Source organism: Phalacrocorax aristotelis, chromosome 8, assembly GCF_949628215.1.
Source record: "Phalacrocorax aristotelis chromosome 8, bGulAri2.1, whole genome shotgun sequence".
Taxonomy (NCBI): Eukaryota; Metazoa; Chordata; class Aves; order Suliformes; family Phalacrocoracidae; genus Phalacrocorax; species Phalacrocorax aristotelis.
Window position 1 is genome coordinate 14612613 of NC_134283.1, and position 23501 is coordinate 14636113.

The 23501-nt window shown below is 40.8% G+C and overlaps 1 long non-coding RNA gene across 1 annotated transcript in view; it reads right to left on the reverse strand.

Moving 5' to 3' along the window:
* Nucleotides 1-21779, reverse strand: part of LOC142061017 (uncharacterized) — a 216298-nt gene extending 194519 nt beyond the window's left edge. Inside the window, exons 1-2 of the long non-coding RNA XR_012662015.1 lie at nucleotides 21415-21779; nucleotides 20244-20343 (exon numbers count right to left, since the gene is read on the reverse strand). This is a non-coding gene — a long non-coding RNA (uncharacterized LOC142061017). The remainder of the gene's footprint in view (nucleotides 1-20243; nucleotides 20344-21414) is intronic.
* Nucleotides 21780-23501: the final 1722 nt, after the last annotated feature.

Genomic DNA, 23501 nt, shown 5'->3' on the forward strand with positions numbered 1-23501 from the left:
TCTGGCCGGTCCATAATCACTTCCAAGATTCCTGGGCGACTGGGGTTTCCTACTCGAGCCCGCTGGGTAATCAGTGCAACCCATTTACTCCATGTAGCATCAGTTGCATGGTGTGTAGAGGGGACGTGTCCTTTGAACATCCAGCCCAGCACTGGCAGTCGGGGTGCCAGGAGCAACTGTGCCTCAGTACCAATCACTTCTGAGGCAGCTCGGACCCCTTCATATGCTGCCAATATCTCTTTTTCAGTTGGAGTATAGTGGGCTTCGGACCCTCTGTATCCCTGACTCCAAAACCCTAGGGGTCGACCTCGGGTCTCCCCTGGCACTTCCTGCCAGAGGCTCCAGGTAGGGCCATTCTCCCCGGCTGCAGCGTAGAGCACATTTTTTACATCTTGTCCTGCCCGGACTGGCCCAAGTGCTACTGCACGAACTATCTCCTGTTTAATCTGTTCAAAGTCTTGTCGTTGCTCAGGGCCCCATTTGAAATCATTCTTATTCCAGGTCACTTGATAGAGAGGGCTTATGATCAGACTGTAACATGGAATATGCATTCTCCAAAAACCCACAATGCCCAAGAAAGCTTGTGTTTCCTTTTTGCTAGTTGGTGGAGACATGGATGCTATTTTGTTGATCACATCCATTGGAATCTGATGATGACTATCTTGCCATTTGATTCCTAAGAACTGGATCTCTTGTGCGGGTCCCTTCACCTTACTTTGTTTTATGGCAAAACCAGCTTTCAGAAGGATTCGGACGATTTTCTCTCCTTTCTCAAAAACTTCTTCCGCTGTGTTGCCCCACACGGTGATATCATCAACGTATTGAAGGTGTTCTGGAGCTTCTCCCTGTTCCAGTACAGTCTGAATCAGTCCATGGCAAATGGTAGGACTGTGTTTCCACCCCTGGGGCAGTCGATTCCAGGTGTACTGGACACCCCTCCAAGTGAAGGCAAACTGTGGCCTGCACTCTGCTGCCAGAGGGACTGAGAAGAATGCATTAGCAATATCAACTGTGGCATACCACTTGGCCGCCTTTGACTCCAGTTCGTATTGAAGTTCTAGCATGTCTGGCACAGCAGCACTCAATGGTGGAGTGACTTTGTTCAGGCCACAATAGTCTACTGTTAGTCTCCACTCTCCATTAGACTTCCGGACTGGCCATATGGGACTGTTAAAGGGTGAGTGGGTCTTACTGATGACTCCTTGGCTCCTCAGTTGGTGAATGAGTTTATGGATGGGGATCAGAGAGTCTCTGTTGGTGCGATATTGCCGCCGGTGCACTGCTGTGGCAGCGATTGGCACCTGTTGTTCTTTGACCTTCAGCAATCCCACAATAGAAGGGTCCTTCGAGAGACCAGGCAAGGTAGACAGCTGTTTAATTTCCTCCGTCTCCAAGGCAGCTACACCAAAAGCCCACCTGTACCCTTTTGGGTCCTCGAAATACCCTCTCCTGAGGTAGTCTATGCCAAGGATGCACGGAGCCTCTGGGCCAGTCACAATGGGGTGCTTTTGCCACACATTCCCAGTTAGGCTCACTTCGGCCTCCAATACAGTTAGCTCTTGGGATCCCCCTGTCACTCCAGCAATGCTGATGGGTTCTGTCCCTATATAGTTTGATGGCATTAAGGTGCACTGTACACCAGTGTCCACTAAAGCTTTATACTCCTGTGGGTCTGATGTGCCAGGCCATCAGATCCACATAGTCCAATAAACCCAGTTATCCCTTTCTTCCACCTGGCTGGAGGCAGGGCCCCTCTAGCCCTGATCATAGTATTTGTCACTCACTACCTGTGAATATAAATCACAAGTGTCTCTGTTAAGATCAGAAATAAAATCAGCACTTCTGCTCCTCTGTCTGGGGACCTGCTTACTGGAAATTGGAGCAGCAGCTTTCCTGGAAGAACCTCCCTGAGTGATTGTTTTTCCTTGCAGCTCATGTACCCGTGCCTCTAGGGTTGAGGTAGGTTTTCCATCTTCATGTCCTCTCCGTGGTCACGCAGGTAGCACCATAGGGTGCACCGTTGTGTGTATCCCTTCTTTTAAGCAAAGGGACGCTTATTCCTAATGGCTGTGATACTGGTCTGTACTGGTAGGGAGTAGGACATATCTTCGCTGAATTGCTTGAACTCCCGGGACAGTTTCTTAACACCAGAGACAAACAAGGAGGAGATATTTGCTTCGTAATCCTGGAGTTTATTGATCAACCTCGCCACTGTTGGTGCCTCATCATCTTTCCAGGACATTACTGCCAATAAGTTCCCATGCATTGATGGTGCACTCTGTACAAACTTCTGCCACATGGGTTGTGTGCACTGGGCTTCATCTGGATCTTTGGATGACTGTTGATCATCTAGGTCACTATAAGTCACCTCAAGTACGGCTAGTTCCCTCAGGTACTGGATAACTTTCTCCATGGTCATCCATTTTCCTAGGTGAAATACAGTATCTTCTTTGAAGGGGTACCTTTCTCTCACACCTGACAGGAGTCGCCTCCAGAGGCTGAGGGCTTGTTTTCCTTTCCCAATTGCTTTGTCAATGCTTTCTTCCCTAGAGATGCCCTTCCTTCCCCTCTAATTCCAGGCTACTGGCCCCATTATCCCAGCATCGGAGCAGCCAAGTGATAATGTGCTCACCTGAACGACAGCCAGAATCTTTTCGTATATCCCGCAACTCACTCAAGGATAGGGATCGGGTAGTTTCTGTTTCTGGTACTCATTCTTCCTCTTCTTCCTCCTCTTCTTGTGATGGCCCTGCTTCTTCATCATCTGTTTCTAAACAAGTTGACTTTCTCTTCCAAGATTTCTTCTTGACTATAGGGGCGACTGATACTGGCATGGGTTGGTCCTCTGATTTAGCTGCAATGCTTGTCACCGGGGTTGGAGTAGCTGCAGTGTCTGTCATGGGGGTTTGAGTGGCCACAGTGCTTGTTGCTTTCCTTGTCTTTGTCTTTTTAGATCTAGAGGCCTTCTCTTCCCCTTGGGGGTACTGAAAAGTGTTAAATAGGGCTCGATAGGCATGGGCCAGGCCCCAGCACATTGCAGTGATTTGTATCTCTCTGGAATTGCCAGGGTGATAACATACTTCCTCCAAATATTCTACTAATTTTTCAGGATTCTGCACTTGTTCAGGGGTGAAGTCCCACAACACTGGGGATGCCCACCATCTTAGGCATTTGCCCATACTATCCCACATACACTGCCACACATAGCTATCAAGCCTTGGGGCAGATCTCTGGATGATATTCTTAAATTTCTTATTAACCTTAGACAGAAGTGAAACCGTCTGCCAAAGCAATACCAACAGATGTATCTTAACTATCCAAGGATGTTAGGATACTGAAAAGTTGGTGTAATGAAGGAGGAGACGTTATATAAGATGGTGGCTATGGTGCCTTTCTGTATTTCCTCCATAAAAAACCTCTGAGAGGAGGAGGTATAATTGCTAATTGTCTCCATGAGGTGTTAGCTGAAGTACAGTAATGGCTTCCATGCAAGACCCACATAACCGATAAAGCTCAAAGTCAGTGTTTTAATAACAAATCTCCTAGGCAAAACATCTCTAATCACTTCAGAGCACAGCAAACTACAAAACCCAACACAAATCTTTAACATGTACTTCAAAATCAGCATGGTCTAGACTGGACAAACTAATATTGAGAACAGATGAATCAATGCTGTGACCAGCAACTGTTATTATCTCAAACCCTTCGTGCCTCACATTGGGCATCAAAAAGGACTCTTGTAGTTCAGCCTCTGTCGGCAACTAAACACCATGCAGCTGCTCACTCACTTCCCCCACCCCTGTGGGACAGGGGAGAGGATCAGAAGAGCAAAAGCACAAACAAAAAAAACCCACAACTTGTGGGTTGAGATAAGAAGAGTTTAATAATTACAATAAAAATAATGATTATAATAATAATGATTATGATAATAATAACAATAATGATAATGTAATAAAATGGAAAAGAAAAAAAGGAAAAAACCCAGAAACACAAACGATACCACCGCCCACCACCCACCGACCGACGCTGCCCGTCTCCGAGCTGCGATTGCTGCTTCCCTCCCCCAGCCAGCTCCTCCCCATTAACATACTGGGCATGACATTACATGATATGGAATATCCCTTTGGTCAGTTTGAATCCATTCTCTCAGCTGTGACCCCTCCCCTCCGGGCTTCTTGTGCACCTGGCAGAGCATGGGAAGCTAGAAAAGTCCTTGACTAGTGCAAGCACTACCCAGCAACAACCAAAACATTGGTGTGTTATCAACATTGTTTTCATACTAAGTCCAAAGCACAGCACTATGCCAGCTGCAGTGAAGAAAATCAACTCTATCCCAGCTAAAACCATGACACCTTAATATATTAAGGCTAAGAAAAGGCAGCAGCAAAACAATCTCATGCATGTGCCAGTTAATATAGCATTAAAGTTGTGTATTTATTCACATACAGGAACTGTGGAGATGGGAAAAGGCTATTTGCTAAACCCAGTTAGGCTACTGTGAACCTAACAGCACAGATATTTGTGATTTACATCAATGCAAGCACTACCAATAAGTGATAAAGCAATTTATTATTGGGATGCTCAGATCGCTCCCAAAACAACAACTAAAAGTATATGTATTCATGAGGATTCCATTAGTAATGTTTCACTATACTTGTTATGAATTAGATTAAAAGCCCCTCTTTCAAACCTTTTCTGAGTAAATGCTCTTTCCCTCCATCACAAGAAATAATAGAAAAAAACCCTCAAAGTTTCCACAGCACAAGTTTGGAAGTGAAAAAAAAAAAACAAAAAAGAAAAAAAACCAAACAAAATAAAAACCATGCCTCACTTGACTATTCTTGTGAGCAAACAGTGTGCTGCTGCAGCCAAGAAGGCCAACAAGATGCTGAGTTGCATCAAAAAGGGCATCGCCAGCAGAGAGAAAGAAGTCATCATCCCGCTTGACTCAGTGCTTTTCAGGCCACACCTGGAGTACTGTGTACAGTTCTGGTCCCTGCTGTACAACAAAAGATGTGGACAGGCTGGAAGGGGTCCAGAGAAGGGCCACCAAGATGATCAAAGGACTGGGAAGCCTGCCATATGAGGATAGGCTGGGAGAACTGGGTTTGTTCAGCCTTGAGAAAAGGAGGCTTAGGCTTAGAGGGGATCTCATCACCATGTAGCAGTACTTAAGGGTAGCTACAAAAAAGATAGAGACTCCCTTTTTACATGGAGTCACATGGAGAGGACAAGGGGGAATGGATACAAGTTGCTCTTGGGGAGATTCCGATTGGACACAAGAGGAAAATTTTTCACAGTGAGGACAGTCAACCATTGGAATAATCTCCCCAGGGAAGCGGTTGACTCAGCCACATTGGACACTTTTAAGAGTCATCTGGACAGGGTGCTGGGCCATCTTGTCTAGACTGTGCTTTAACCTAGAAAGGTTGGACTAGATGATCCCTGAGGTTCCTTCCAACCTGGGATTCTGCGATTCCTCTGTAGCTTCTCTTGTACACTCAATTTAGAGTAGTTATAAACTAGACAAAACTGAAGGAAAACAAAAGAAGACAGACCACCCAAACTCTACACATTCATTTCATAGAAGCATAGAATGCTTTGTGTTGGAAGGGACCTATAGAGGTCATGTAGCCCAACCCCCTGCAGTAAGCAGGGACATCTTTAACTAGATCAGGATTTCAAAGATCTATATAGAAGTGGCTTTCTTCACACCACTATTCGAGCGGCAGCATTAATAATACGCTCATGTTTCCTTTGGTGTCCCATCCCCCCAGCACTCAAACACACTCCCCACTCCTGGGAGCAGCCAGCTTGTTTTGGCAATTCAGCAATACATCAGCGAGCCTGCTGACAACAAACTAGAAAAATTGATTACTTTGATCACAATAGGTGCATTTGCATGATTGAATTTTTGATTGTAGTGACAACTGTTAAGTCAGGATCTATGAAGCAGAGCAAAGTAATGGATTAGTCACCACAGCTTCAATTAATGGTTTTGATTCCCAGTGGCAAATCAATGTCTATCAACTCTGACTTTCTTGTCAAAAGCAGGCTGGCAACACCACCATCTATAGCACTTAATTTACAGATCTTGTAAAATCTTGGAAACAAGAATTGACAGAAGCATCTGATTTTACCTCAGGACAACATATAAATTATACTCTGCTCTTCTGCTCCTATCTTGAAAGGCTTTGGCTAGAAGGGTAGAATAATTCAGTATTGCTGAGTGCAGAAATAAGCTCTGTGTAATCATTATCTTAAATCATGTTTACAAGCTCTAAAATAAATACATCAGCTTCCTCTCTGATTTGGACTAATGTCTATTAAACAATTTTAGTCCAGTAAAATTAGGAAACACATGGCCTAAAAAACCCAGTTGGAATGAAAGAAACTGGGGGCTGGAGAAAGCATTGTATACATTGTATATGGAAGCTGCAGTGATGGCTTCTCAGGTAAACACTCCAGAAAACAAGAAGAAATAAGGCACAAACTTACACATCGCATTTTATTTCCATATTAAGAACAGAAGAGCAGAAATATAACAGAGAATAGAGGATGCTTTAGGGAAAAAATATTAAGTGCTAGATATGGTATCATGTAATTGAGGAACTTGTTCATTGGTAATAGTACTTGGAGTGAGTTATCTCCTACTACAGCATACTTTTGCATTACAACTCATTTGTGTACAGTAACAGAGTGGTCCACGGACCAGAAAATTGTGAAGGACTGTTTTCTCTTTGGCAGTTGCTTAAGTTAACTGTAAAAACATCCAAAGACCTCACATAAATTTTGTGGAAAGCAAGAGGAACAGAGCTCAACACTAAACAGCAGTCAATGAATGCACTGAAAGGCACGTCTTAAGAGTTCTGGAGCTTCCCTGAATGGGAAAGTGCAGCAAACTCTGCTCAGTTTCTAGTGGTGCAGCTCTCAGTGTAAACATGCTTCAAATATACTTGACACAAATTTCTTATTACGCCAATGCCACAGAAAACCACCTTAGCCCTCACACACATTTAACATAAGCATCTTCTCTCTGATGCAAGCAGCCAGTACAACCTTCTCCTTAAGCCAAACTAGTGCACAGTGGCTTCCTGGGTTTTTCCTCTTAACTAAAAAAGGAACAGGACACAGAACTGCTCTGCAGTCAGGATAAGGCAGAGAAATGAAAAACTATGGGAGGAAGGTCATGTTTTAAATTATTTTTTAACCAAACAATGTACAATTCCTAATAGGTTGCAACAAACAATAAAAGCATTCTTTATCCAAATAAATCCAGAAGTAACACTGCTAAGAAAGAACTGCTGAGCTAAATCTGCAAAGCATAATAGGAGAAAGCATCAGGCCCCTTCTGGTTCTAAGGTAAGGCAACAAGAAAATTGTATTTGCTTTGAAAAGGACTAACTCAAATCCATGAACTTTAGTTCTAAGGAGTTCATATCTATAGTGTCTAAGAAGTCCTCAAAATGAGTGAGCTTACAGTGGTAAACTTGGAGCACTGTTCTGCAACAATGAAAACTGAAATGCAGTGACTATAAAGGATTTTTTTTTAGCTCTGCTAGAAGACTTCTAGCCCTGATGGTAAAGCCATTTATATCCCATTTTCATAAGTGAAGTGTCAGCAGAGTTGTTCTGGTAGAACACAACCAACCTTTTTTCCTATTTTCATTACAAAAGTGACACCTCTTATTGTGCCTTAGGCAGTCATCACTACCAAGTTGAAAGTTTACCCGCAAAGAAAAGCTTGAGCTGGCAACAACAAGCAACATCTATAATTAGATATATACTTCTGCAGCCTTTTGCAGTGGAGAAGATGTGAGTTCATGAGATCACAGTGAATCCTGCCTAACTGGACCTTGGATCAGAAGCAGGCTTTGGAGGTGTATACAGCCATCGCAAATGGCAGACAGCCATATCAGAATGCAAGACCACTGAAATAAAGCCCACAATGTTTTTGTAGCATGCTCTCACTACAGAGCAATTTTTTTTGTTATTGTTGTTGTTTTTGTTGGGTTGTGGGTTTTTTTCCAATGGCCCATATACAGTAAGAGTGATGCACTGCTGATGCAACAAATTAATGAGTCCTGAATTAGAAAAGTTCTTTGCATTACTCAGTCCCTTCCTTAGACTTGGATTAAAGCATTAATGTAACAAGTCCGAAGAACAAAAAAATGAACAAACCCTATTCTGTTTTGGGGTTTTTTTTGTTTTGCTTAAACTAGCAAAGCGATCTTACTCCAACAGACAAAGACCATCTCATCACCTACTCTACAGTGACAGACAAGGATACAGATGGCACAGAGCCCTGTAGGATAGTGTTTGTTGATCTTGTTAAAATCCATACAAAACTTCTTGACTAATCTTGCCATGGTAGCTTACCACAATGTCATGCATAATAAACAGCATTTACACAAGTGCCTAATTGGCGTTTTTACAGAATGCTTCCTGCTATTGACACCCATTTCCTTTCTTCTGTTTTTGTCCATTACTATTTCTTGTGTCTGCACCATGTACTGCAAATAATCTCATTTTACTAATTCCTCTCAGATATGCCCTAGGCTATTGTAATACTCACTTTTCATCTGGGCTGTACTAATTCTGTTCTCTTGATAATACAGTGTCAGCCATAATTCATTTCATTACTCAGTACCTTTTCAATCAAACTCTTCTTAGAGTACCTCATTTCAAGCCTCTTTAACAGCTTTCTACTCCAAACACTCCAATCTTAACTATAAAGGCACAACAGATCAATTCCGGAAAAAGCCTTACCTGTGCTAGAAAGGCTTACACAGTACAGGCAGAATTCCTACAATTCATGGATGATCTTGTGTTTCTCTGTGATAATCAACCTCTTCATAATTGTTGAAAACAATGAACCTCTGAACAGTTGCGAAAGACTGATAACAGCAAACTACTTTGGTACATAACAGTGTCATAATTCAGGCCCTGAGTCTGCAAACATCACACCTCCTGCAAAGTCAGGCTCAGGACTGGAACCTTTGTTATAAGTACTGTGAGAGTGAACATGAAATAAATAAGGAACTTTTAGGGGAAATGACTTTTGATCTATGCACATTAAATAAATTTTTAAAATTTGAAGGATTTGCCTTCATTCTTTTCTGCTCAGTGCTTAAAATTGGTTTATAGTATACTTAAGATTTGAGCACATATCTAAAGCTAAGCACTCACTTAAGCATACTTCTAAGTCAGAACCATAAAGAACTAATTTTACATGTACTAGAACTCATCCATTAGTCTACTTCAGTATACATTGTGCTAAGTTTATGTAACTGCAGAACAAGAAGGTGTTTCCAGTTCCCTTTGCAGTAAGAGAAGTGACAGATGTCTAAAAAAATACATAAGGAAGTACAAGAAAATAATAAGAAATCTCATAATTACTTGTATCATCTTAAAGTCTCCTAAATTGTCTATTTGTTGGGTTATTTAAAATTGCTTTCCTATTACATGGCAATCAGTAGTGACTGTTTCAATAACTTGTTTCTCAGTCTCTGTAGCAAGCATTTTATAATTAATGAGAAATACATTACCATCAGGAGTAAAGCTATCATTTACCCACATGTGAAACATGTTAAATATGAACTGCCCGCAGGAGCTCCATATTCATTGAGTTTAAAAGGTATGGAAATGCATTTTCAGATAAATCTAAACCAACACTTTTTAAAAATTATATATTTCATTGAATAAAATGTCAAGACCACCTGTATTAAAACAATTATTGGACTGTTACATTTGCAAACTCGATGATATACTACTTAGCACAATCTGAAAGATTTGCCTCTCAGAAACCAGCACTCAAAAATGTGCTCAGAAAGAGAATTGTGCAAATGGAATAAATTTGTTAATGATACAGAAGACCAAATATTTCACTGACGCAAATAAATGTATCAATAAGAATGTGTCTGTATATCGAAGCTCAGATACACACACGTATAATAGTCTTAGATGGTATGTGAAGATATACTAGCTCTTGAACATGACTGTATTTCTGTATCATCATCAGAAACAATTTTATCACCAGAACTGATGTTGTTAATAAATTAAGGCAAGTCAAGGTCAGACCATATAAGCTAAATGGCCCCTTTTGACCTTAAGAAAAAGAAAGCTAAAAATGAAATTAAAAAAAAATCTATGAATATCAGCTTTTCTATTTAAAACAAAATTGAAGGTTGTTTTGTTTCTTGTTTTGCCTGCTTTGCTTCTATCCCTTTATAGAGTAGGCAGAATAAGCTGAAATGGCAAAAGCATATCTACTTTGCTACATAAAGAAATATATTCAGGTTGGACTTTAAAAAGGCAGTAGCCTAACAAACTAGCAAGTCTGCAAAATGCTTCTCTGTGAGAACTTCTAAATGCATAATTCCATTATTTCAAGACACAACACCCCCTGTTCAGCTACGAGATGTACATCTGCTCTACAGCACATGGAAAGAATTTCCTGCAATACCCACCACACTTCTCATTGTGAAATCCTATTACAGCCCTTGGAAGAGTTCTGTTGAATTATTTCAATTTTGTATCATAACAATCAAAATACAATAAAAATGAGAGCCTCTTTAGCTGTAAGGGATGCCACCTGAAAGTCTGCCTTGTCTCTGCTCTCCTTAACAGGTAGAAAATTGGCCTACTCCCTACATCCAAAAGATAAGAAAATTTAACTTGTTATCAGAAAAAAAAAATCTCTTGCTTCTACAAGCTTGGTAACTTTTTGGTGCTTTTCTCACTACATTTGTAGTCACTCAGAAAAAATGTTTCTATAAAAACAAAGCAATCTTTACTTAAATGTACTGATTTCAATGGGAATTGCATGTGTAAGAGCAATGATTGGCCTACTGTGTATATCTGTTACAAGCAGTTTTGTTAGCATAGGGTGAACCTAAAAAAAATGCACATATCACAAAACTGAACAATTCACAGGCAGGTTATTCTCTCCTGGTTTACACCAGAATGTCATCAGCTGGCTTACACTGGAGGTAGGCATCTAATCTATTCTTATCAGAGGTTACTCTGGTTTCCAGCTTTTCCAGGATCCTCCTGTTCATTCCTGTGCCTTTCTGTAAAAGCTCCCCAGAACACTACCGTTGCTTTCTGAAAGCCTGACTAAAATTCTACCCTGATTTTGCATATACTGGCAAAGAACCTTCTCATTTAACTGACTTTTACTGCTAAACAAGGTCAAACCCATGCTTATTTGTGTGAAGAGTTGCATGCCCACTATAACCTCCCAAACTACCTACTCCTTCTCACAATGTAGTTAAACAACTCTTTTGCATTAAAAAGCACTCTCTAGATAGCGAACAAGGCAATTACGCAAAGGCACACATGTATGGACATACTGTAAATATTTACTAGCTTCACTCTGAATGTTATAGCTGCTGATTGGCTTAAGATGTTGTCACAGATGGCACTTAAGCTTTCTGAAACTGGTACATTTAACCAGTGTCCTTTACTTTTAAAAATATACAAGGACATGCTTCCACCAAAACTAGAAGCAAACATAAGGATGAGGCTTGTGTGTGTGTGTTCTGGGCAGGGACACGTAAGAAAGAGCTGAGGTGGACAAGAATAAAGACTAATGTCCACCACATCTTTAAAGAGTGCCAGCCAGAGGATGCCTTGATAGAGGGCTGTTCAAGACAGCCAGAGCAGCTGTTCAAGGCTCTCTACCTCTGTTACTGCTTCTCTAGTTCCCTCTCCTGATCTCCTTTAGCCTTCTTTTTTTCTAGATCAAATGTATCTAATTTCCTTGAACTTCCCTCTGAGACTGTATTTTTGGAACCTCTTTTCTGTTGTTTTCCTTTCGTATTTCTCTCCTTTGCTATTTCAGTATTGTGCTTTTGTGTTCATTCCTTCTCCTGTGCATGCTGTAATTCACAGGTACTCTTAGAGATGACAAACTCCATCATAATTTTTTCTTCACAGCTGGAATAATCTACAAAACTCTGCATAGCTATTGAAGTGGGGCTGCTGATAATATTAGATGCAAAACATAATTAAAACATTATTTATACTAGCATCGAACTGCAGGAGTAATTTTACCTGCACAAGAGCTACGAAGTTGCTCATTTTAATAGGAACACTTTTTTCCTACTTCATGTGTTATTCTAATTACCAACCATATGGCTAAAGATGAGGCACACTTGGTTAATGACAGAGCTGTAAAGAGATTTTCTGTTTCTTACTCAGGAGCCTGGATTCATAGTTCATTCTTAGGGGCAAGGGTGAAACTGGGTTTTGCTTTTGCATCCATGCATAATGTCTTTGAAATGGCTCTTGAACTGTGATTGCAAACTTTTCGTTATTATTTAACCATGTGAATTATACATTAATGGGATGGGATACAACCCTTGTGGTAACATACACAATTTCATTTTATTCATTCATGTTCTTTTAGAAGTAACAAAGTAAGTTTAAGCTTTTATGCTATACTCTTTCTACTGCGTAAGAAAAACTGAGGTCAATTGTTCATGGCACTGTTCCTCAGACAGCAAATACATTATAGAGTTAGCAAAAACGCTATCCTCATATACCAGGAGAGAGACTAAGTGCACACCCTAAATTTATTCCTGTATCAAAAAAGAAAAAGCTTCAGAGATTTCCCTCTACATGTAACATGGAGAACAGCACTGGCATTAGTAATTATTAGAAGAGTGAACTTTTAAATATTGCTATTCTATATACTGGCTGTATATGACAATGAATGACATTTCACTGAATGACATTTGCTTCTTTTTCTATGTCTGAATTCAGACAATTTTAATGTATTATCAATTTCATATTTTGATGTATTTTGCTTTGAAAACTCTCTTAACATCTTTCTGAGTTGTTAAAGCTATATGGGCAAATTAAGAAAAACAAGAAACAAATATACATATGTGCCTCAATAGGAACTCGCAATGTTGACTTCACCAGATTTCACTCTACCCCATTATGCTGCTGGTCTATTTCATTCACCTGTTATTTAAAATGTAACACTCAACTTATTCTTACAGATAATAATACAACATTAAAATGTCCATATCTGATGTACATCTATTGTCAAATGCGTTGTAGCAAAACCCAACACCTAATATGTGTTTCATTATTGTAGAAAGTGTACCAATTCACTTATGATTATTTATATATTATTGAATAGCTGGACCAAGACAGATCAAGATTTTTATTAAATATTTTCCTGTTGGTTGCCTGGGGGAGAACCATAGTTCCTATCAGCAGGGCTCCTTGTGCTAAGTGCGATACAAAAACAATGTAAAAAATTATGTCTTTTCCCCAGTGCTGATACCAAAACAAAATAAGGAAACACTAGGTGAAGGCTGACCATAAAACAGAACATATTGGTTCAAAATTTCTTCAGTAGTATAAACAAAATTACTGATGACAGGAGACACTTTCATAGTTCTTACAGTTCATTTGGGGAGGGTGATCCAAAAAAATGTCAGCAGAAGCAACAGCTCTTGAAAGTGCTTAGGAAGAAAAAAATGGCTGATCAAGGTGGCAACATTAGTGGGGTGGAAAAGACACACGAGTAAGCTGCATCAACAGGTATGTCAGGAGAACACGGGTTAAGATGCAGAAGGTAATAAACCAGCTTCTATTTGGTGTAGGATCAAAGCAGAACAAGGGGAAAGATTCACAGGGTCTCCCTATCCAGCTAAACAGTAGGGACCAAGTTTATGGAGCTCAACAAAAGGGGCAGAGGCAACACTGTTGAGGAAAATGGTGGAACTCAAGAAAGAAAAGCCCCTTCTAGGTACAGGATATGAAATAAGATTGTTGTTATAAGCAAAAATCTGGTTGTTGGGAAACATAAAGAAAAAGAAGGATCAAAGGGGAAGGATTAAAAGAAACGAAGCTAATACACAGGAAAAATAGCCCAATAATCTGTTACACCTGTGCAGAGGGTAGAGGTAGTGTCCATCACTCAGCAGTGAGGGAATTCAGCACAGGTAGAAGCAGCTACCCCAGACACAGATTATGGCCAAGCAGATGTATGGCAATTACAAGGCCAGTCTGCCCCTACCTGCTTTTTACCTTCACAGGTACACTTACAGTAAGACCAATATAAAATAAAATTGTGAAAGATACCTACACTTAGGTAAAGAACTGTTGTAATGAAAAAAGTAGGAACCTCCATATTATTATCTGAGAACACTTTCAAAGCTGTCAAAACACATGCTTTTGGGCTGTAATGCTTATTGAGAAACACTTCACAGAGCAGTACCAGTTCCCTGTAAACATGCTTTTTATTGCAGCTATACTGCAGGACAACAGGAGAGGAGAATATGGAAACAACCGGGGGCTCTTAAGGGCACTGCAACTGTTATGTAAAAAAAACCCTGTAAATGTATTTCCTTGCTGCAGTACACTTTTAGTAGCAGAGATGTGTACTAAGGTAGAAAACTATTTGTCTCTGACTGCCAGAGCTCTATTACTTTTCTCCTCTACACTGGGGTGGTGACCTTTTGGATACAGCCTTAAAGAAAGCACTTTCTAAAAGCAGACTGTATCAGCCTAGAAAAGTCTTAGTGTGTTACCCATATTATCACTTTCATAAAGGACAAAAAGAAATTGATTACTCTTTAGAAAAACTTAAAATTCATTCATCAGATGTGCGCATGCATGTATAGATGCAGCTCTACAGACATATGCATATGCATACACAGCATACTTTTAAAAATAAGTCTTACAATTTCTACATTTCAGCTTTATTTCTCAACACTGCTATATTTGATCTTGTGACTACACCTAAAAAGAAAAAATGTTCTTTTGCACAAGAATTTACATGAGGTGGCAAGCAAAAAACATACAGTCAAAATCTTCACCATCAGTTCAAGTGGCACACATAGAATTGGCCTCTTTTTGCAGAACTCGAGTGATTTAGTCTGCTAGTCATCATTATATTATAATTCCTTATTAGGTCTTGGCAATGCTTATGGTCTATCTTTAGCCCAAGTCATTTTGCCAGCTCTTTGTAAAAGAAAAGTCTCTAAAAGCTGATCCTGTTACTGTAAATGCACTTCAGTACACAAATAAAATAGAACGTTATCTTATACCTGTATAACCACTGTCTCGAGGTTCCCAATGAGCTTCTAGATGTCACGTATTATAACATAAATTTAATACAGTATAAGAAATAAATCCCACTTTAAGTTACAGCCATTTTACCCTGTGTACTACCATCCTGCTAGACGTGGCAAGTCAGCAAGATGTGGTGAAATCAGCATCTTATGGAAGATCTCTGAAGAGCTGCTTACATGAGAAACACAGTGCTCAAATATTGAGTGTTTTAAGATTTCATTTTTGCCCCTATCAGAGATAAGGGTGAACATACTTCTTTTCATCATCAAGTGGAGTGTAATAATGATACCAGGCACTTTCTCAGGCTCTTCTATTCATTAGAGTTTGGTCTAAATTTAATGCTTCCAATAGCAGACATGCTCCAGCAGGATACTGAAGTGTCAACCTCTGGATGAGAACCTGAGCCTAAGCATTTCTCCCTCTACAGTGCCTGGCACGTAATGTTACTGTACTGTACAAATTCTGTCCTGGTTAATTATGTTTTGATTGCCAAACGTTCTCTCCACTGCTCCCTCACTGGACACCACCCTGCTCCCCATCTCAGAGGGCTGTGTAATGTCACTGGATTTCTAGCCAGTTCCTGTATTTCATTCCAGAATTAGCCACATCAAGAAGTTACACATTGGGCTACAGTAAAACTAGGAATTACAGAAATGTGAAATTTTACTATTCTGTAGGATTACAGTTTTGGAAGTGGAGAGAAAAAATACAGCCACATTTCAGTGGCATATCACAGACTAAATAAACCAAGATTAAACACAGTACAACAGATACTGAATCCACATAATCTGCATGTATCTGTATCTAAGCACAGGATGTGCCAAGTTTCTTTTGCTCGCTGCACAGAAGAGTCAAATGGTCCCTTAAGAAGTAAATTTGATGCAATATAATTTGGTTATAGTAAAAACATTTATCTCAACACCCTCCTGCTGATCATTAAATCCAATTTATCACAGCAGATACAGATCTACGAAAGAGTGAATCTTCCAAATCAAATGTGTGCACATAAGCAAAGTTCCCACCTTGTGAGGACTGAGTAAATTTTTCTAGGCATTGCAAAATTCCCAGATAAAACTGATTGCCAGCCAAAGCAAGTCAATCAAGCTATAACTGATTCTAACCAGTACTCCCTTATCCTGCTAAACATTTCACCTGCATCAGAGTCAGCCTTAAAATAAATGTAAATTTTTTCTCCTTCATGTCAAAAAAACCTCACCCCAAAATCACAGCAAATAACTTCCATTCAAATGGCTACAAAAGAGAAAAAAAGCCCAGGCAGTACAAGTGAAAGAAAAGCCTGACAACTCCCATACATAGAGGTTTGAGTCAAATGATTGCAGTGAGCATGACTAATTACACTGGCTATGGAAGCGGGCAATGGAAATGCCACTAAGGTGTAGGTGCTTCTCTATGTAACCAGGCAGCCTCACCCACTTGACACCAAAGGAGTTCAGCATTGATGGAGTGAAGAGAAATGCAACTCTTTACATTTTAGTTCCATGAAAAATAGTCCTGCTTGCTCTTTCCTTCACCACCTGTCATTTTGCTATGTGATCACCCATTATATAAAAAACCAGTGGAAGAGCTAAATTCTCAAAGCCAGCTGCTAAATTTAGCTACTTCTGTTAACATGCCACATTCTTACAGATAGAAAAAAGTTTATAGTGATGACAGGTGGGAATAACTACAGCAAAGAGTAAATAAACCCAGCAGCAGGCACAGTTCTCCCTCTTGACTTCGCCTCCAAAATCAGCTGCATCTACAAGGAGGAAATGCCAAACCACCCACCATTCTGCAAATGTCTTTCATCTGCTTTGTAACATGGGCAGACTCCAGCTCTTTCCTGCCAACAAGGAAAGAGGAGAAATAGCAGTGCTACATATACATGCCAATGGCATCTGTCAGAGAGGCCAGTATACTGTTGTCTGCTAGACACCTTGGCCGATTCCCTGCAGGGTATAGCCACACTGCTGTTGCAGAGGTAGCATGAGCTTGCCCTGACCAAAGCTAGCCTCAGGATTGTAACTGCATCTAGAATTAGGGGAAGGAAATCCACACTGTCCCATGGAAGTCATTCCTCCCCTTTAGTCATTTAGGGTTTGCCCAGAGCTGTACCTGGGTTAACGTGTCCTCCTATGTCTCTGTGGCACAGAATCTGCCGCAGCCTTCTGCTGAAGAAAAGTCCTTCCCCGAATTAGGTACCTTGCTCTGGCATGGTTGCCATGATGAGAAACACTTTATGGCCCCCAAGAGCCTTATGTATACATCAGGGCCAAGTTCTTTTGCAGGCTTGCGTTTACTGCTTTGTTTGGCTTTACTACCTCCAAAGCACTCAGTTTTTCATCTTCCAACTACAAGATTTTGAAAATACCAGTATAAACATTATAGTAAATCAATCATTCATTCTTGTCAAGCTCTCAGTTACAAAAATACTTGATTAGTATGTGTTGGGTGTCCATGCTGAGGCACTGGCAGTGGGGGCTGTGGAGGGTCTTTGTGAGGAGAGGCCAGGGCTGCCCCGTGCTGGACATGGCCAGTTCCAGCCAGTTCTGCGGCCACCCAGCGCAGGGCACAGCTGAGCCCCTCAGCCATACTGGTGGCACCTCTGTTGAAACATATTTGAGACAGGGCAAATGCTGCCTGGCAGCGAGGGGAGAGCGTGGGGGAAGGTGTGAGGAAAAATGTGAGGGAAAGTGTGAGGGAAAGCATGAGGAAGAGTGTGAGGAACAGCCCTGCGAGCATTGAGGTTGAAGGAGAAGGGTGTGGAGGAGGCGCTCCAGGCCTTGGAGCAGGGATTCCCCTGCAGCCTGTGGGGAGACCATGGGGGAGCAGATACCCACACTGTAGCCCAAGCTAGAGCAAGGGAAAACTATGAAGATGAAGGAACAGCAGAAAGAAACTGTAAAGGACTGACCACCCACCATTCCCCATCCCTGCTGCACTGCTTGGTACGGAGGAGTTGGGAATGAAGTAGTAGATTTGAACTTGGGAAAAAAAGGGGGTGGGGAAATGGTGCAATTTGTCTTTGTCATTATCCAAATCTATTTTAACTGGCGATAAATTACATTAATTTTCCTCAAGTTGAGTCTGTTTTGCCCTTGATGGTTCCTGGCAAGTGATCTCCCTGTCTTTACCTCAGTCCATGAGCTTTTCCATCTTATTTCTCCCCCATTCTGTTGAGGGAGGGAGAGAGCCGCTGGGTGGGCATCTGGAAGCTGGCCAAGGTCAACCCACACCACATAGTATTAGGTGGAAAAAGCATGATTGCAAGAGTGTAGTGCCCCCTCTGCCAATATTACCTAAAGTTTTTCTGGTCAACTTCTGCTTCATTTAAGCCTCACAGAAGGAAACTATGTACAAGAAATCCTCCAAGAAATAAACCAGTAACATTTTGTATCTTTAACTGTCAGAATGCTGATGGAGCTGGTAGCTGTCATTATAACTGACTTATTGAGTTCAGATGTAAGTAAAGAACCGAAAGCCTTCTGCTGTACAAAAGTCCATGGCCAATACAACATAGCACCCATGATAGCATTAGCATATGCTGATTTCTGGGATTCACTTCTCTATAATGATGCAGTAAGGAGGCAAGAAAGCACCAGTTTTACCAAAACTTAGTGATTAATAATTTAAAAAAAAATGCTGAAAATTATGTTGCAAAGATCATTAAAAGGAAGCCATTTCAAGATATTGTTTTGCTTCTTAGATTAACTTTGGATGTGGAAGAGAGCCAAAGGAGAGTCATTAGTATCTATATTAATTTGATACATTTTTTACTTTCCTGGCCAAGGCCAACTCTGTATGACAGAACTTTGCTTTTAAGAACTGGAGGAGTTAATTTTCAATCTTGATAGCTGCTAAGATAAACATTCTAAAGTAAGGGATGTTGCTCCTGGCTGAGCTACGGCTTTACACATAATAAATACATGAATTACCCTATTCATCTCAACAGGGAGTTAACTCTGGGGACTAATGATGCCTTGGTGAAAGTCAGTCTCCAAATGCTTTTAGTACACATGCATGTAGAAGTCCATTTCACTTTTCTCCCATTTATGCAAAAAATTACTGCAGCTGCCTAGGTAAATTATCCTGCTAAATAGCAGAAGTGCCAAATAAGCAAAGAATATGAACAATAGTGGATCAACACTGCATTTATGTACCTTTTCTCTATCTGCAGTGTGACTCTCTCCTTTTGAAAGGCTGAGCACCTGTGTTGCAGCTCAGGGGGAAACCGGGCTCCAAGGGGTCCAGTTCATCCCCAGCATGATGGTAAGCACTGGATTATTTTTTTCCCTTCACAAATCCAATTGACATTTGAACCAGTTTCTGTCTCTGCCTAGTGACTTAAGACCATCCCTCGGGCTCTGGTCCAGAGAGCTCTAACAGGGGCTCTCTGTCTTGCATGACAGTGTAAGAAGTGGGAACCTTTCTGTTCCAAACACTGAGGTATCTTTGCAGGGCCACGCTAGACTCCAGCCTTTGTCATCAGCAGGAATGCATGCGCACTATGCAGCCCTGCCTGCAGGTCCTAATGAAAAGTGTAATTTTGTGTTCTTGCAGAGAAGGAGTCTGATACACCAGTGAGAGAAAAAAGCATACAGATCAGCAAAGGAAAATATTTGAGGGTCTATGTTTCAACTCCTGTTCTATATGAATTCCAAGAATGGATGTATGCAAAAGAAAAAGCAATGAGATGTGCATTTGATAGACGAGAGGAAGTCAACAAACATCTGTCACTTATCTAATTAGCAACTAGATGTGACTTGTTCCAGAGATCTATAGCTGAAAAGCCCTTTTTATTGGTGTAAGAAATGTGTGTATGTGCATTAGAGAAAGCAGTTATACCATGAAAGATTTTGGAAAAATTGGCACTTTTCTGCTGAAAGCACCTGCCATGTAAGTAAAAGTATAATTTATTTGTTTAACTAGCCGGGTAAGAAGGTAATTTATAACATCCCTGAGATCATTGTTAGAAAACTTAGCATTTCCAGAGGTACAGACAGCATTTAGAGCATAAGGGACAGACACTGGCCACCTCTTCTCCACGCAGGATGCAAGCAAGAGACAGCCCTGTAGGGATTAGCAAAGTCCAAGTGTTATCTGCTCCTGTTCCCAAAACGCTGCAGAGGTCATATGGGTCAACTCACTAATGCCAGCTGACACAGCTTCGGGGGCCAAGGCAGACTCCAATACAGCACACAAACCAGGGGCAGGTGGACAGGGCTGTCTGGTGCAAGGTTCCTGCTCCTGCAGACAAAGCAATAAAGTGAAAATTGTTGCTATCACATCCAGGGAAAAATTTAAGGGGATTATGAAGGATAAAGCCATTTTAACCTTGTGCTTTGAAGTCTCACACATATTGAGGTGGACTGGAGACATCTAGAAGCAGATTGGAGCCCATTATTCAAGACTAGGAGGAGAGTATTTGACCATGCACACCACCACCTCAAATTTTATCTGCATAGCGTGTACCTTTTCTACAAGTGACATCCAGCCTGATCCAGCACCAAATCCAACATCATCACTGAAAAGAACCTCCAATTCCAACACCTTAGTGTAGAAAAGTTTTCAGTCAGCTGCACTTATGGGTTTCCCTCTAATACAATCAGCAGATACTGGCATATTGCAGTGTACACTGCAAGAGTATTAGACAGAAGGTTACTGCATTTACCATGGCTCTCAGAGGAAAAACGGCATGGTAAACCCAAGTGGTAGCATGGGAGTCTGTTCTTTTTAATTAGTTAAACAAACTGTTTGAAAAGCTTCAGGAAAATACAGGCTTCTTTGCTGTTACAATTCAGGCACTACCTTCATCATTATTGTCCAGAACCTATTGCATCATTCTATTAAAGCAACATCAAAAATTATTTTTAAAAATCCTTAAGAAAATCCCCAAGCCAAATTGAGAAGAAATCCTTCCTTCTGAACACTTCTTTCCCACACATATCTATCAATTGCCTGGAAAAAATGGTCTTGCAATTCAATCCAAAAGCTAACAATCCTAATCTAAATGCTACCAGACTTGGTTGCCCTGTCAGGATAAAGATACACTAGGTGTCTTTCACTAGAATGGCCAGCCACCTGCCCTCTCTAACAGAAGTACTAACATAAGCCAAAAGTACCACCTGATCAATCATATCGCATCCACCCTTGTATACAGTAGTCCTTTTTAAAGTAACCAGAGCCATAATCCATAGGAATTAAAACAAAACAAAACAAAACACCAAACCAAAACAAACAAAAAAAAACAACCAAACCAAACCAAACCAACAACAACAAAGAAGACCCAGAAACATAACCAAGCCCATTATGGTGTACCTGAGAAGTCATAGGAGGCAATGGAAAAAAAGGGATATCACAGTTGCCCTGGCTGGGTTCTTCTAGTGGCTTTCAGCTGCAGGCTCTGTCCCCAGTGGAGCATGTTGCAGCACTCCAATTGCATGACCTGGAACACTGTGGCAACCTCAGTATCTCCAATGCAAAGGTCTTAAAAGCAGTATCAAGTGGAGGAAAAAGTGCACATGCAGCCATCCCCCCCTTCAGCATTGAACAAGATCACTCGTACACTGCATGCCTGTGACATTTTGTCCAATCAGGAGATCAAAAATCCTCATTGCCATTTAGTCTAGGTGATATTTGCATCCTGTCAGCTGCCTTGCTCAGCCACCCTTCATCCAAGCAGAAGTATCCTCCAGACACTATTTAAATCCAGATTACCGTCAAAGGCAGTTGATAAGTAACTGCTCAGAGTTTCAGTTTACTCTGTTTGTTTACTAGGTCTGCCAAAAAATACGAGGAGACATATTTGAAATGCAATACATACTTACGTTCATCTGTTAACTGCTCAGTCACTCAAAAGTCTTTGTAAGTGCAACATGGTTTACAACTAAATAACAACAAATAAAGATTAATACACAGCTATACATAGAGTACACTAAATTAGTTCCTCTAATATTTTCTTCAGATATTAAGTGCAATCAAGAAAATGCTTTCAAGACAAATCAGCATTTGACATGGGAAAAAATTACTCTTGAATCATTAATATAAAAGAAAGGGTATTATTAAGAAAAAATTGCCTTCAACCCTTCTAATTATGACCAAGTAACTACTTCATAGCCCTGAAATACTTTGGATCTGTAGCAAGCCATGAGAATGATCATTCTGCCAAGACAGTTATCTGCTGAAATCTGAGACATAATTACGGTCAGTGAAACTCCTAATCTTGAAAGACCTTAGATTTAATTCTTTATGCTATCAATCTCTCTCTCTGGATTTCCTCCATGTTACATTTGGCATGATTAACTGTAAGTGGGGGATAGGTCCACAGAATCACGTGCCATCTGACCTGGGACAAGGAAGGATTATTCAGTGCCTCCTGAGAGAGATGTTTTCAGTGTTATCCTTAACCTCTTGTGTGCTGGGATATGAGGCAATGTTAGAGACAAAAATCCATTTCAGGTGGCTTACCAAACACACAAGGCAGGCAGGGGACTGAGCAGATACCTGAAAGCACTGTACAGTCCTACACACACACTACACATTGCTGCCATTATGTCTGTACTGGATATTGAAGCAGTTTCATCAGAGGGAGCAGGATAGGCCAGCCAAGAAAGAGCAACTTTTCTAACCGTGTCCTTGAGATCCAGCCACTGCAAGAGATCACAGAACAGTGCAAAAAAGACTGGATATAGCTGTGCTACCATCAGTAAGCCAGGCTGACATTCTAGGTAGACCATGTTTTTAAGCACCCTGAATATATATAGATAAAAACATTATTTTTGGAGGAGACTGCTGGCAGCAAGGACTGAACACAAGATCTGAACTAAATTTTCCAGATCTGGTAACTCAAACACTGTAGCAGACTCACACCTCCATGTGGCTGGGCACCAGAGGAAGAACGAACTACCACGTCTTCATGAGTTACTCTCTGTAAACAATAAACACTATGAGAAGCTGACATACAGTAAATTATATTCCTAAACCCCACAGTTACAAACTAGAAGCCTGAAGCAGTATCTTTGATTTTGGGAAATAGTGCAGAATGCAGGTGGACTCATAGTCTCCAGTCCAGTCCATGAAGTCTGGACCCTACCTCAATCAGAAAGTGAAATGCAGCCTTTTCTGGTAATGATTACCACTTCTTTCAGGTTTCAAACAATAATGGAAAAAAATAATCTTATTGTGACATTATCTCATCTGGCAAAACATTTCAGCTTTGTCTGGCAGGCACGACAGAAACAGTTTTTGCAAGCCCATAGTCCTCCCTAATTAGAGTCTGAATTGAAATCTGGTTTTATCACTTAATGGCCCTCAGGACCATCCCTGATTTTTGCATCATTTCAGAAAGTGCCTTTATGTTGTTTTCACAGAACCATCCAACACGTAGTGCACAAACAGCTAAGATG